Source organism: Capsicum annuum, unplaced genomic scaffold (assembly GCF_002878395.1).
Source record: "Capsicum annuum cultivar UCD-10X-F1 unplaced genomic scaffold, UCD10Xv1.1 ctg4213, whole genome shotgun sequence".
Lineage (NCBI taxonomy): Eukaryota > Viridiplantae > Streptophyta > Magnoliopsida > Solanales > Solanaceae > Capsicum > Capsicum annuum.
The window spans coordinates 22,932-40,273 of record NW_025849513.1 but is presented as its reverse complement, the minus strand read 5'-3'; positions in this window follow the sequence as shown (position 1 = coordinate 40,273).

Here is a 17,342-nt window from a genome sequence, read left to right as displayed (position 1 = left end):
TTGTGCTTTTTTTTTTTTTCTAAATTAAGAAATTATGATAATTAAAAATTATATTAATAAAATAATTTAAGTATAATTTTTTAAATAAAAAAAGTAAAATACTATTTACTCTTCGATACACGCACCTAATACACTTTCCTTGTCAAATCAGAATTTTGTGTCTGATATATATCAATTTTAAGCAATTGAGGTGTCTGATATGTACCAGTATTAGTTGAGGGTTACAAGTGAAGTTTTGAAATAAATTTAGGGTCCGATCAATGACTTAAGTCTTTAGTTTAACTATCATGTTTATCTTTTTCTCATTATACCTTTAGTCACTTCTATTCTTCATATTTTTTTCTTTTTATTTATTTCCTTCTCAAATGACTTTTAAAATTTCAAGCATATCCTCTGAATGCTGGATTAGTAAAAATTTATTTTGCCATGAAATTTCAAAAAAAAGATTAATTTTCAACAAAAAAAATGGAGAAGATGAACATTTTCAATGAAATGCATTTGCAAAATCACCCAGGAAATTCAACATACCTCTTAGAGAGAATTTTACAAAAAAAATTAAGATGAGACTAAAAATATTTCTCATGTACTAGTAGATTTTTCTCCAATAACTATTAACAAGGTGTTTCATTTGCCTACAATGAATGATAGTGTTAAAATAATATTTTGTGATAATTCAAATTTGCAATTGATTGAAAAGTGTTTGTGTCCCTATGGTGCCGATTGAAGCTTCTCATCAAATGATAAGAAACTTTATCTTAATGGACATATTATAAAAAAGGAGGCAAGACCATTATTGATTCTTTTAAGTAGTAGATTAATTTCTGACACTAATTTGTCTAAGGTTGATATACCTAGACTTGCTCTACTCTATGTTCTTTATTCTAAGAAATACTTTGATTTTAATAACCTTATCAACACCAATATCAAAAAGTGACAGTATGATTCTATTGTTCGGATGTGGTGATTTCCTTCAATAATTACTTTGTTGATCCAACATGTCGGGATTATTCCAAGTTTAAAATCAAGTGTTGAATCTAACGAATTCATAAGTAAGTCACTTTGAAAAAAATGTGAAGAAATTAAAGATAAAAAAAAATAGAAAGAATGAGAAGATGATTTTGCAAGCTATGGGAAAAATATTACTGAAACTTTTTGAAATGGAAAAAAAGTTGATGGAAAAAATGATGATGAAATGTGAGGAAATGAAAATAATCTTAGAGGAAAAATTGAGGGTAGGAATTGACGAAATGAAAAAAATACGTTTCAAAAGTTAGATGGAGAAGCACCAATGGAATTCACAACTAATCTTTCAAGTGATTTGACAAATTGGGATTACACTAATCCGATGATGGAAGTGTTTTACCTAATTTTGTTGATCCATCTACTTGTTTACTTCCTAATTTTCTCATTGTTGATGAGGAAATAGATTTCTCATAAATTGCATCATCATCTCTACCACCTCTTCCTTCACTTTCCAATCTTTTTCTAATTTGAATGATCTCACAACTTTCACACCATTCTCTCCACAAGCATAAATGTCAATCCATAAAAGAAAAGAAAAGGAGTTCATGAAATGAATTTGGAGGAAGAAAATAACAAATGAATGATGAAATACTGAAGTTATTTTAATCCGGAAGGATGAATGGCCAAGTATGGAGAAATTAAGTTCTTATAATTTTTGTTGATCCAATCTTTTTGTAAGGATAATACAAACCATTTCTATGATTTGGTAGGTCTTATCTTTTAAATACCATTATATACATATGGTATTTACTTTTGCTAACTTTTGTTTATATAAGGATCAAGAAAGGTAATGTGACATATGTGTATGTGGTTGCTACAAATGGTATTTTCACTTCAGTTGTTAATTTTACTAATGTTGTTATTTTTATCTTTATCAATGTGTTGTTGTTGTTTTTATACTATTAATGTTGTTATTTTTTCTTAAACAGGTTTATTAATTTTTACTTCTTTTTTTGTATTTTCAAGATGTTCAAGAAAATAATTTTCTTTTTTTAAAAGAAAATTAAGAGAAATTTCGTACCCATTGAGAGTGAAGCAATGGAGCCTCATAAGTCCAATGAACTTAAGAAAATTATTTAATTCGCGCAGGTAACTATCTAATTCATATAAAAACTAGACTATAATTTATGAAGTATGTATGCAGTTTCTTTCAAGCTTTCTTCTGCAGTTGTATATTTGAAAGCCAAGAAGTTTTTTCTTAAAGATTTTTTTCATATATATCTATATACATATATATATATATATATTATGTTATAATTATGCCTTTTGTGCAATGCTAATTATCAAAACAAATTCTCATCATGCCATGTCAAATATATATTTTTCTATATTTATCATATAGCTTCTTTGTTTGTGACTTAATTTTTGTAAAGGCAAGAACTAATATCTTCAACACTTGATAAGATGTCTTAAAATTGAAAAGTATTATGATTAAAAAAAGTAGAATTTATAATCATTCGACTCCAGCGACGGTAAGTCAGCAACCGCACCGACCACATGCGAGAATAAAAAAGATAAAAAAATTTGTCCATAACCGTTCAGGTCGGATTGATCAGAAAATCGACAAAAGAAGGTTCTTGTTCCACCAAGCTTGGAAATATCTAGACCAGATTTTATCCGGTATCTTCCGGCGAAGCTTCGGGGACATTATTCTGACGATCAATTTCTGTACCTTATTGCCAAAATCTGACAAAATAAGCAAGAGAAGAGTCCTTAATCTATAAGTGTACTCCAATGACTTCTAATATTTAATATTTATTTATCTCACTATTTCTTATCTCTGGACTTCTTTTTAATTTTTTTTGGGACTGTTTACTTTCTTGTATTGGTATCTATTGATTGTTGTTTTAGGTTATTTGGCCTTATAATGTGCCTATTATTTCTTTTGCTCTATTTTTTGAGCAGTGGCATTAGTGGTTGATGGTAGGCTAGGATCATGTCTTAGGGGGTTAGGATTAGTTTTGGATGTAGGGGAAGAGGATAGGGCAGGGTTGGGTTGGGCTAATGTTTGGTGTTGGGTAAGGTTTGGAGTATGGGGTGAGGGGTGGTAGGGGTAAGCATGATGCAGGAGTTGATAGGTTGAGGGTAGGGTCTTGAAATATATGGACTCTTTAAGGTATGTCCATAGTGCTCGTAAAGATTCTTAGAAAGAGAAAGATCAATATTACGTGAGTCCAAGAGATCAAGTGGGTAGGTTCTAAGGCTAGGGATGTGGATGGGTACAAGTTGTGATACTCAGGAAGCGAGGTTCATAAGAATGGTGTAGGTATCTTATTAGACGAAGAGCTTAGGAGTTTATGAGGCAGTTAATGGAGGTTAAGAGGGTCATCGATAAGTTGATGACAATTAAGTTGGTTAACGAAGGGTTTATTCTGTATATTTATAGTGCATATGCACCGCAGGTGGGCTTGAAAGAGTAGGAGAAGAAGATATTTTGGGAGGTTTTTGATGAGGTAGTGAGTGGCCTGCCTATCTCTAAGAAGATTTTTATAGGAGGGGATTTCAATGGGCACATCAGGTTATTACCGCGAGGCTATGATGATGTGCATGAAGGCTTTAGTTTCGGTGATAGGAATGTAGAGGGAGCTGCTCTTTTGGATTTTTCAAGGGCCTAGTGGTAGTGAATTCAAGATTTTTGAAGAAGGAGGATCACCTGATTACCTTTCAATGTGAAGTAGCCAAGACTCAGATTGAATTTTTGCTGTTTATGAAAAGGGATAGAGCATTATGTAAGAATTGTAAGGTCATTCCATGTGAGAATATTTCGACCTAACATAGGCTTTTGGTGATAGACTTGGTTATCAAGAAGGGTAAGAAGAGGAGGGGTAGAGGGGTTGACCTAGAATTAAGTGGGGTAGCTTAAATTCATTTAGTGTGCTAGAGACAGAAAAGAAGTTGATAGGGATAGAGGTTTGGGAGTGTAGGGGAGACGTGGATAATATGTAGAATGGGGCTGCCAGTTACATCAAGGAGATAGCTAGAGAGTTGTCGGGGATCTCAAGAGGTTGGTCCGACCAGCAAAAAAGGTACTGGTGGTAGAACGGTAAAGTTAAAAAGAAGGTGGAAACTAAGAAGGTGGATTATGCTAAGTTGGTTGAGAGTAAGGATGAAGAGGAGAAGCGGGTGAAAAGGGAGGAGTATAAGTTAGCTAAGAAGGAGGCTAACTTAGTGATTACGATAACTTTTGAAAGCTTGTATGCGGGATTAAAAGAGAGAGGTGGGCAAAAGAGGTTTGTAGGCTAGCTAAGTCTAGGGAGCGGAAGGCTCGTGACCTTGACCAAGTGAAGTGAATTAAGGAAAAGGATGGCAAAGTATTGGTAGAGGACGTTCACATTAAGAGAAGATGTTAGTCATATTTTTATGAACTCTTAAATAACAAGAGGGACAATGACATTATGTTAGAGGTGTTGGATCACTCGGAGGAGTGCCAGAATTTCGTTTATCATAGATATTTTAAGGTTTAGAAGGTCATAGAGGCTATTCACGGGATGCATAAGGGTAGGGCCATGAGGCTGAACGAGATATCGATAAAATTTTAGAAGTATACTGGCGAGAAAGGTGTGAGATGGCTGACCAAATTATTTAATGGTATTTTCAAGACTGCGCAGATGTCTGAGGCTTAGAGATAGAGAGATAGAGTATAATGATTCCTCTATACAAAAACAAGGGTGACATTCAGAGTTGCAATGACTAAAAGGGTATTAAGTAGTTGAGTCACACTATGAAGATTTGAGATAGGGTGGTCAAGTAAAGGTACATGAGAATCGTGTCTATTTTTTATATTTAGTATGAATTTTGCCTGACCGCTAGACGACAGAAGCAATTCACCTTGTGCAGAGACTAGTGGAGAAGTATAGGGAGAGGAAGAGTAACTTACACATGTTGTTCATCGACCTAGATAAGGCGTACGACAAAGTCCCTATGAAGGTTCTTTGGAGGTTCTTAGAGGCTAGAGGGGTCTCGATGGAATACATCAGATTGATTGAGGAAATGTATAATAGAGCGAAGACTCAATGAGGACGGTGGGAGGAGATTCAGAGCATTTTCTTGTCTTGAAAGGGTTGCACCAGGGATCAACTCTTAGTCTATTTTTATTCTCTTTGGTGATGGATGTTTTGATACAACGTATTCAACGAGAGGTGCCTAAGTATATGCTATTTACAGATGATGTAGTTTTTGTTGGTAAGACTTGGAGGGGGAAGTTAATGATAAATTAGAGGTTTATATATAAACCTTGTAGCCTAAAAGGTTCAGGTTGAGTAGGACCAAGATGGAGCACTTGGAATGCAAGTTCAATGACTCGAAGCATGAGAACGGGATAGTATTAAAAATGGATTCCCAGGTTATTTATAATAGGGATAACTTTAAGAATCTTGGATCTATGATTCAGGAAAATGAAGAGATTAATGAGGATGTCACCCACCGTATTGGGATAGGGTGGATGAAATGAAGGCTCGCCTCGGAGTTTTATGTGATAAGAAGGTGCCTCCCAAGCTTAAAGGCAAATTCTATATAGTGGCAGTCCGTCTGGCCATACTATATGGAGAAGAATATTGACCAGTCAAGAACTCTCATATTTAAAAGTTGAAGGTAGAGGAAATAAGGATGTGGCATTAGATGTGTGGATTTACTAGAGGAGATAAAGTTAGAAATAAGACTATTTAGGAGAAGATGGGAGTGACTTTGGTGGAGGACAAGATGCGGGAAGTGAGATTGAGATGGTTTGGGCATGTGATGATGAGGGGCATTGATGCCCCAGTTCATAGGTGTGAGAGATTTTTTTTGGATGGTTTTAAGTGGGGTAAAGGTAGGCCAAATAAATATTGGAGGGAGGTACTTAGATATGACATGGAACAATTACAACTTACTGAGGACATGACCCTAAATAGGAAGGTATGGAGCATGCAAATTAGGGTAGAGATTTAGTGCAGATGGGTGAGTCGTAGCCAATAGATATGAGTGTTTTAGTATAGCCTGGTCAGTAATCGTAGGGCTTTGTACATAGGTTGGAGCTTCTAGTTAGGAGGGTTTGAGTGAGGTGTGCATTTTGTTTAATTGTGTATAGTACTAATTTGTGGGTGTTTATTTTTGTTATTTTAGCTTGTTTCATGTTTTACTATGACTTTATTTGCTATACTTTTGTCCCGAGCCGAGGGTCTATCGAAAACAACCTCTCTACTTCTTCGGAGGTAGTGGTATGGATTGCGTACACTTTACCCTTCCCAGATCCCACTATGTTGTAATACACTGGGTTTGTTGTTGTTGTATGCTAGAAATTGCCCAGAATGTCTATCGAGGTGAAATATTAGGCAACACTATTTTTATGAAAAATGAATTTAGGCTATCCTTGTTTACCCTAGTCTTCCTAAATATCACATCAAATGAAATAATATATATCCCTAGAACCCATTTTAAAGTAAAAAAAAAAGTTTATTTTCTTACACACCTATCTATGGTCAAATTTAAATTTGCACATTCATACTTATAATTTAAAAGCCCCTTTTTCAGAAAGTAAGTTGGTCTTTTCTCAAAAAAAGAATCAGAATTAATGAAAAAAATCCTTTGGAAAAAATACAAAAAAAAGGAAAAAGAAGAAGCAATAAATTGCCATAAACACATTGATACATAAATTGTAAATATATGAAAAATCTGATAAGAGAAAAAATATTTTTCTCCAAAACTTCTTTTTTAAAATAAAAAAATAAAAAGGGCAAGTCACTATAAATACAACCTATTTCTTACCAGTCTGAAGTGAATATTACAAGCCTAAAAAGTCCAAAAAGATTTTAAAAATCAGTGTTTAGTCTAATTAGTGGAGATAGACATAAAGGGCAAGCATATGGACAAAAGATGAAAAATGCTCAAGCAATTGAATATAAAGTTATTAATTTCAGAAAAGTCCCGAAAAGGGTAGCAGATACAATTTTTGTTGAACAAAAATAAAAGTAGAAATAAGGTAAAGATTTGATGGATACAGAAGATTTACACAGTTTGACAGTATGATAAATTTGTTCGATTAAATTTGTGTTTTACAAGAATAGGAATAATTATATATTCTACTTTCAAAATTCTTTTTCCAGGGATGAGCAAAAATTCAAGTATGGGGGAATTTGATGAATATAAATTAGTCATGTATTTAATACATAAAAATAATAATTTTAAATAAAAAGTATGAATAAATATATTCAATTCTCCTATATTTTCTAACAATTCTTGCAAGGAAGAGAATGCATGAGAAACAAGAAAAAGAAAGAAAGAAAGAAGATATAAGACAAGGAATGAAGATCCATCTACAATAAATTCATCAAAGACTACACAAGAACAAGAAAAATAAAATCATGAACATTCTCGTAAAGATCTTTGGATTTCTCACCAAAGTTTCATGAAAATTGTCATGCTAAAATTTCGCCAAGATTTCATGATAAATCATCATGTCTAATTCTCATCAAGATATCATGAAATATTGAAAATATCTTGTAATTCTCATCAAGATCTAAGTATAAATTTATCTATAAATAGGCATGTGTTGTAGAGGAAGGTCTCCCAGCTACCATCTATTTAATATTTTAATTTTCTTGCTAATTTTTCTAAGGAGAAAGAAAGAGTTGATCTTGGTTTCTTTCTCTAATTATTTTCGTGTTGTAAAAATATTTCTTATTTTTGTTTTAGTTTTTCTTACTCCATAATGGAGTAATTTTTTGTTGTTGGGATAGTTAATGAAGCTTGATATATATTTTTATAATAATATCTCAGTCTCAACACATCTTGTCCTAATGATTTTCACTACTTATATTTCAAACTGTGCTGGAGTAATAGTTTTCAATTAACCGTTATCATTATCTTCATATATTTAATCTCTAAGTTACCTTTATATTAATTTTATAATTCTCATGGATTAAAACTAATATATGATATCTAATGAGTAAAATAGTGGAGTAAAGGTAACCTTTAGTTATTTATTATTCCGAAATCTTTGATCCTATTTCCTTAAATCCTAATTCATAAAGAGGGACTAATTCAATGAGTTATTAGTTAAAGGGCTCTTTATCTTATTTCTTTCAGTCCTAGTTCTCACGGAGGGATTGACTCAAATAAGTTTATTGATTTAAGGACTAATCGAACGAGGTCTTTTATCCTTTTTTAGCACAATGCAAATATGAGAATATTAATTTAATAGTTACTAGAATTAAATCAGTTAATTGACATAACCTCACAGAGTGTTAATTAATTATTTATTTTTTACTGACAAAAGATAATTGTATAACAATCATCAATTATCCATTAGAAACAAATACATTTGGAGATAAAGATTTTATTGTGAAAATATTATCAGGTGAATTCAATAATTTCCAACTCTTTTTTTAATTATTGATCTTTCAAAAAGTGATTTGTTTTAATTATAAGTAATCTATATAATTTCAATTTTACCTTTCATCAGTTTGATTCTCTCAAATCATAATAAAGATATTACAAATCTTTAGCATAGATCTTTTAATCTCTGTGTGACTATATCATAAACTATATTAGAATTTGACAGAGTATGAGCAACATAATCCTATACATATTGACCTCGTCAAGACACCATCAACCTTTTCCTTGGTCAGCTCATTCTTTTCTTCAACAACAACATCATCAAAGACTACATCAATCTCTCTGGACTTGGTAAGCTCATCGTCTTTATTAGAAGCATCCTCAGCATAGACCCCATAAACTTTTATTTGATTTCTTATGTCCTCTATAACACCCCAAGTTTTCAAGATCTAATCCTATTAAGACATAGATAAGTGAATTAGCTTTGCAATCCTACAGTCTCGCCTTAATCTGTTATCGGGGTAAAAAATTATGACCAATCTACTAAGGAACTGTCAAAGCTATTAATGACAACGCCTCTGATGATGATTTATTGTCAGACGATATGAGTCATCAGGAAGAGCTGTTTTCACAGTAGTAAAGAATAAAAAATTCAATCCAGTGAAGACAACTCATGGTGGGACTATACGAGTCGTCAGGAGAAGCCGTCGTCACAATAGTAAGAAATCAAAGAATTTATTCTCTTGACTACGACTATTCATGATAACTCATGGTCAGACTGTACAAGTCGTCATAAGGACTTGTTGCCATAACTGTGAGGAACCCAGAATTCCACCCCCTGGTCACGAATTCTAGCCACGATTCGTGATCAAACCCTATAAGTTGTAGCCTTAGTTGTCGTGAACAATTTCAGGACTTGTATGCCTGTTTTAAAAGGGGTTTTTTGGTCCTTGTTCACTCTTTTAACCCAAATCCACATCGTTTTATGTATCCCAAGTCTAAATATTGGGAGTAAATACTACCCTAAGCTCTCATTGTTAAAAATAACATTCAACACTTTGTTTTAAACAAAGAAAAAGGGGTGAGTTCCTTCCCCAAAGTGCAATTAGGGTTCTTTCACTGCCAAAAGAATTCTTCAAGGATTTCATCTCCAGGTATGTGGGATTTCATCAATGGGTTTCTTCCATCCATTGAGTCCCAATGATTTCTCCAATACTCAAGTCAAATCCACCCTTCAAGTTTAGGGTTCGATGAACCATAATTCTTCAATTTATATCTTGAATTAAACCATGAATATGTGTTTCCCATAAGTTTAAGTATCTTCCCATACTCAAAAACATGAAATCCCATTATATTGATAAAGTTGTTAATTCTTGGGTTTGAATTATTAAATTTTCTATCATGTTTATATTTTTATATTGTCATGTTTAGTTGTATTCTTCAGAGCTGGTGGGTTATGGACACCTGATACCTAGGAATTCATGCATACATCAGGTACATGTTCTTGAGTACTTCAGGTTATGCATATATTATTATTTTCAGGTACATGTTCTTGAGTACTTCAGATTATGCATATATTATTATTTTCAGAATGCTACTATATTGAGCATATCAGTTATCAGTGTCTTGTAGTTGGGAGTAGTGCATAGCACCGTACGAACGCAGGGATAAAGGCTCACCCATCAGTTAGGACTGAGACTTTTAATAGAAGTCCTTAAGTTCCAAATCTATGGTGTCACCGTAGGTTATAAGGGGGAATCCGCCAGATTAGGATTGACACCCTAGTCCAGTTAGACACCAATTTAGTGGATCCACACCATTCAGTGTGCGTACCCTTGGCAAGGTACTAAGCAACTGGGATTACAGGTTGGACCCCACTCAGTCCAGATTTAGCTATGTTGTTTAATGTTAAATCCCATAGTCCACAGTTTATGTCTCAGTCTCAGATTTTGCATGACCTTGTATTCAGTTATTCAGCTTATCGCTCAGTACATGTTTATACTTGGTCTTGCATCATTTACCATATTTCATGCATTATTCTCAGTTTATGTTAGTCATTTCCCATCTTACCTACTCAGTACATTCAAAGTACTGATTTCATACTTTTTCTATGTTATATTATCTTATATTATAGGTTCTGACACTCATCATTCGAATCGAGTTTAGTACGTTTTTGTACCATCAGTTGCATTATTTAGTGAGTCCTTATCATTTGAGGACCAGTTATCAATATTAATCTTTTTGCATTAGTTTTTTAGTTTTAGAAAGTTGGAGTTAGTTGGGGGCTTGTCCTAACAACTTATAAGAGTTAGAGGCTTTCAGACAGATGTTTAGGTTTTCAACATGTTGAGTCTTCCTGGACAGTCTTAATTCTGATACTCAGTATTCGATTTCATTATTATTTATTATCAATTTATTTTAGTTTAACTTCCGCTCAGTGTATTATTTCTTCAATAGTCTTAGTGTTAGCAGACCATGGTTTAGCTTGGGTCACTTGTGACTCTAAGCACCATGTTACGACTAAGAGACAGTCTCGGATCGTGACATCCTCATTATGGATATAATCATTTTGAGGAAATAGTTCAGCGGGAATCTAATGATTTGGCTTTTCAAGACATGCAGTTGCTTCTTCAAAGCTTCGACAATATCTCTTAGGATCCCTTCATCATCGAAATATACATTTTCTTTATTTTTTGACATGATTAGTAAAATTACACAGGTCATGAATGAATTAAAAATTTTAAAAAGTTGAATTTATTCACTTTTTTCTTCATCCTTCTTATTTTTGTCACTCATTTTTTCTCCGCATTCACAAAATTCACAACAATCATCAAATTCTATTTTATACTCAACACACACTTCTCAAGAGAGGTCAAACACTCCTCAATCCTCAACACACGATCAGAAAATTCCACTGAATACCAGCCTCTTGAGCTAACCTTCTTTGCCCACCACCAAGATCCAAATCTTCATGATCAACAACATATGATTCAATGACAGTGAAATTACTCAAATCAGCCTTCAACCCATTAATAGAGACATCCTTCGACTCATTCTAGTATGAGACTAGAGTTTGCATATAACTTTGTTCCATCTCTCGCAAAGTAGGGGTGAAGTTGTAATGATCCTGCAAATTATTTTTATAAATTTGTCTTATTTTAACCCTCCTCGTAGTTTTTAGACGTGAATTATGACTTACAGGGGCAGAAAATACTGATTCTTGAGGTGTTTAAAAGTGATTTAAGTCATTCGGTTCTTGAGTTTTAATAAAGTTAAGCTCGATCATTCAGTTCTTCAGTTTTAATAAAGTTAAGCTCGATCATGAACAATTTTCAATCGGAGATGACCTCAGATTAGTGTCATAATATTTTCCAAACATTTTCTGAGAAATAATTGGGTATTTTAAAATTATTTTAGTTGGTGGTTAACAGGTCAAATCAATATTTTCTTAATTCTTGAGACCTATGTAAAAGAATATATTTAAGTGGAAAGGATTTAACTTAAAATAAAAATAATATCATCAAAGAATATGAAGTACGAGGAGAACGACAGCTGTGATGATATTGTGTTTTTTTGTCAAACTCTCGGCTGCGTTGAGAGTGGAACTACTACGTACATCTTCAGATTGTTTATGATTTTCTTGTCAAACTTTTCTTACTATTATTGTGCCTTATGGTTTTACAAGTAATTTAGTTGATGAAAAATTGATGTATATGCGTGCATAGTGACAAAATTGACCGCAATCGTTGAATATGATAAGTAGAGGGTTGATTCTTGTTAGACGGCAATAGCGCCAGTGTTTTGTGCACAGGTGAATAGTTATGGTGAAACTATTATTTTAGGTGAATCAATATATATATTACTATATATAATAAGTGGGGATAAGCACACGTTTTTTTAATATGTGTGCTTATAATAATAACTTTATTGTTGAAGACTTCTGATCATTTTAGTTAAAGTTTTATGCAATATCTTGTCGGAACGTTTGGCTTCATGTTTGATGGAGAACTTCAAATGACCAAACTATTCATTAACTTTTTCTTATTGTTAACATTGTCCTACCTTTTACAACATGACCCAATATTAATAAGGATATTTTTGTAAATATTAACAACACAATATTATTAGCCATAAAAGAACTTTACTTAGCTTCCATGTTAACTTTTGCAATGTTTGGACCATTTTTCCCTCTTGCTTATATCATCAATTATCATCATTCATCCTCTTTCACAACATCCCATTATTCATTTACTATTTACTCTGTAATTTTAGTATATCATTCCTAATTATTTATGATAAATTATTTATATATTAAAAAATAAATAATATTTAATTAAAAAATAAATATTTATGACATATGTTCTTACACTGTTTGAATCACAATTTTATTGAATATCATCCCTAATTAATTATTATAAATCATCTAAGTATTTAAAAATTAATAATGTTTAATTAAAAAAAGTGAAACAAATATTTATGACATGTTCACTTCAGCTACTTCAATCATATTTTTACTAAATCACCCCTAATTAATTATTATAAGTCATTATTAAAAAATTAATATTATGATCATCTAAACGTTGTACTACTTAAATTGAAATAGAAGAAAGTATTATAAATCATAAAAGCAAGAAACTTAAATCATTTAAAAATATTTGTAATTGACTATCAATGTCAAAAAAGTTTGGACAGGGAGAGTAACATATATTATCTAAAAATTACATCAAAAGTATTATAAATTATAATAACTAACAATTTAAAATATCTGAAAAAATATTATCTGTAATATATTTCCAAAAAATACGTAAAAATGCTATAAATCACAATAATTAACAACTTAAAAATTTTAAAAGATATAAAATATTTTTCTGACTCTAGAAAATATACCAGTGCCACTTAAATTAAAATAAGAAAGAAAAGTATTATAAATCATAATAATAAAAATTTTAAATTATTTTAAAAATATAATTGACTATCAATGTCACAAAAATTTGGACAAGGAGAGTATCATATCTTATTTTAAAAATACATAAAAAATATTATAAATTAAAATAGTTAATAACTTTAAAAAATTTAAAAGTATAATTGATTATCTAAATTCTAATTGTGTCACGTAAATTGAGATAAAAAAAATAACATATGGCACGGGCCCTTCGGCATCTAGTATATATATATAAATTTACATTTCAATACATAATAAAATTTTAATACATATTAGATACAAAATTTGATACGACTATTTGTATTTGTTCTCTTATTTCTTTTTTTTTTTGTCCTTTTTCTTATTTTTGCCATTATATTCTATGTAAATATCTATATATAATATCTTCATATTTATTTTTATTCTTTTTATGATTTTTCCTTTCTTTATCTATTTTATTTTATTTTAAATACCCTAAAAAATGATTAGATTCAATTAAACTTTTCACTTCTCATTATAATTATCTTCTTAATTAGCTATCTTAATATGCATTTATGTATAATGTATGAACTTTTGATATTCTTTCTATCACTTTATAATATGAACAAATATAAAATATTTCATGATTCATTGGCTTCTCTATTTTTCTCTTTAATTTTTTTTTATTTCTATGGTTACTCTTCAACATCCGTAAAAGGTGTCACGCCCCTTTTTAATCAAAAGATATGATTTTAAAGTTCAAAAGGATTTTTATTATTAAAATGACAAAAGATGAAAATTATTTCGAAAAAAGATTCATTTTACAATTAACTCAAAGTCGCCACTTGACATAATTCAGTGTGTCAAGTCACCTTTGGGAAATCCTTTTCAAAATGATTTAACTCTTTAAAACTGATTTGCAAACAGAGTTTTTGGATAAAGAATTCTATTGACCGAGGAAAAATCCCTCGATCCCGTGGTTCGACCACGATCGCTTGACGGAGCATATTGGTTAATTTGACACGACAAATGTATAAACCACACAAAAACACATCAAAACAATAAATCAAACCAAACCAAACAAAACAATCCAAAATATAGTGTCCAGTCAAATTATACAGTCAAAAGAAAAAAATAAAAATGCAGAAAATATAAACCTATGCTATTCTAAGCTAATCCTAAACTATGCTCTCATTCTTTACCCGATGTCTCGAACCTTGATCACGAACCTCCTTTAAAGATATAATACGTCGAGGCATTCTCCTGTCAAATGAATACACTTGAATCAGATACGATAAACTAGAAAACATTCAACACACATTCAACATTCCACGTATTCAACCAAACATCATTCCTAGACTTGCCTACCCGAACCTAAACTTTTGTCCATTCATTCGATAGCCTAATCATGATACTATCATATTTAGCATTCGTATTTGCTCCAAAATAACCAATAATAATAAATCAGAACTAAACAAAATTCATTCTTTTTACCAATTCCTATGATCCAATCCCACATTTCTTTTTTACACCAAATTTCAACAATTTACCATCACCATTTAAATCATACAAATCATAATCAAGGAATCAACTACGAATCAAAACGAACACGTATTCATCATCAACAAAGATCAAATCAATACACAGTATTCAATTCAACACATCAAATATAATAAACAATGAAATAAAAAGAGTGAAAGAGTGGAATTGGACCTCAATTTGAGGAATCAGTTTTCATTGAACAGAGGAGCTTTGTCGTTTCGAAAACCCGAGCCGAACCTCAACAACGGTCAAACTCGACCCCAAATAGTCTCATACCACTCGGCATTGCAAAGCAAAGCCCGAATCTAACCAAAATAAAAGACGGAGATAACACTGATATGACTCGTTAAAATGAATGAGACCAATTTCTAGGATTTTCGCCCATTTAATGATATATTTTGCTGAAACAGGACAAAGACCTTGACTCAAATGCTTTTTCGGTAGATACCCGCCGTTGGACAGTGACAATGATGGCAACGGAGTAATTGGACACTAGTTTAATCGAATTTTAAGAGGGCTTTGGAGCTGGTTATTGTTGCTGCTGTATTTTTGGCTCTCCGGTGAGTTTTCCCGGCAGATATCCGACGTGATCTCACTGGAAAACTCTAAAATCCCTCTATTCCGATCAACTCGTTCTTCTCCTCCTTTTCTCCGTTTCTATTCCTCTCCGTTTTTCTATTCTCTCTCGATCTCTCTTCCTCTCTCAATCTTTCAACCTTAATTTTCTCTCTGTGTGTATGCGTATGTGTGGATTCCGGTCAGCTGTGTGGTCTTTGACGACGGTGCGTGTATATTTCCCGTCGCCCGCGGGTGTGTACGTATGTACTGTAAATGGAGAGTGGGGTGTGAATTATATGTGTATTTGTGTGTAAAGGAGTCCATCGTGGTGTGTATTGTGTATTGATGATGAAGTGGGTGTATTGTTGTATATAGTGTGTATGCCTTTGGGAGCAAGAAAGGAAAAAGGATGGTGACTTTCCAAATCAGAATGTGTATATGTATGCTGCCTATGGAATTGTGTTCTGCGTATGAATTGGGAAAAAAAAGGAAGATTCACGGTGGGACCCTTTGTTTTTGTCCTTTTGTCCATGTCCTTTTGTCAATTTGTTAACAAAATGGAATAAAGTGTGGGGGGGTTTAAAGTAGGGGTGAGGTGGAGTAGAGGGTGGGGTGTTGAAATTTAATTGGTTGAGTGGTTAGTTTGTTACGATAAGTGAATATTAAGAATTTAATTTGTTAGGAATTTATTAAAATTTTGTTATTTTTGTATTTTTGTGGGGTATAATTACATGGGTGAAGATCTATGGTAATGTGAGGTAAAAATGGATTAAATTGAGTTTTTGAGAAGGATAAATTTAGGTGTTTACAGAAGATACATAGTCTTTTTTTTTAATTAAGTGGCAAAGTAATTCTCTCTTTTAACTTTTATGTTATTTGAATTTTTGTCATTATATTTTTTGTTAGCAGTAATATATATATACCAAAACAATTTATCTTAGTTAGTAATTTCTTGATTTGTTTTTATCAGTCAGAGAACATGTATTTTAAGGCTATTGTCTTTGCATTATTGCTTTATCTTTTTCTGTCTGTGCATATTTTTCATCGTTATGTGCGTATCATTCTGTAAGTTTTCCTCTATCTATAATTTTATATACATTTTTTAATTCTTTTTTTCTTTGATTTGCTTATTATTATTAACTTTTGGAGTGATGACTTTTATTTTCAATGAGTATATAGCAGTAGATAGTGAAAGGATCCTTGCAATATCTGGACTTGAGTGGAGAAGGGAGTTCTCTTGCAATTGATTGATGTATAAATATGTTTTTACGTGATTTTTTTTTTATTCCTACAAAATGACTTTTTGACATTAATTTATTTTTGGTTATAGAGATTTTAGTATGATAGTTTAAGGCAATGCAAATTTTAATATATCGAAATTTCTTTTTTTTTTAATCATAGAAAATATTTATATTTAGGTGTGTTTGGTATGAAAGGGAAGGAATGTTTTTCTATTTTTTCTGTTTAATAGATTTAAATATTTTAAAAAATATTTTTCAAATGAACATATTTGCCTTAAATTAATTAAGAAAATAATCAAATAACTACTTATTTTCTAAAAAAAATATTATTCTTCATACTAAACACAACCTTAATTCCTACTTGTGATTCTTATATGGTAAGTGGTGATCGTTTTATTTTTCTCTTTTACTAATTGAATAAATATTTCATGGCAAGAATCCTGAAATGAAATATTCTATTTTCTTTGTAATGTTATATTCTTTAAAAGATATTTTGATACTTTTAATTTTTTTTTTTAATTTGTGCTTCATTTTATTTATGAAATTTGAATTGTCCTTTGTCTGTTAGAGGAAAAAAAACCTTAGGACGATACATTCTAACGTGATGTATTTTATTTTTAATGTAACGAAAATTCTTATTTCACAAAATTAATTCAGATTACGTTGTAGGTTCTATCATAAATTTTTCATTCATTGATTTTAAATGATTAAAATCATTTAGACGATGAGAGATACACACCATGCATAAATGTTTCATGTTAACGAGG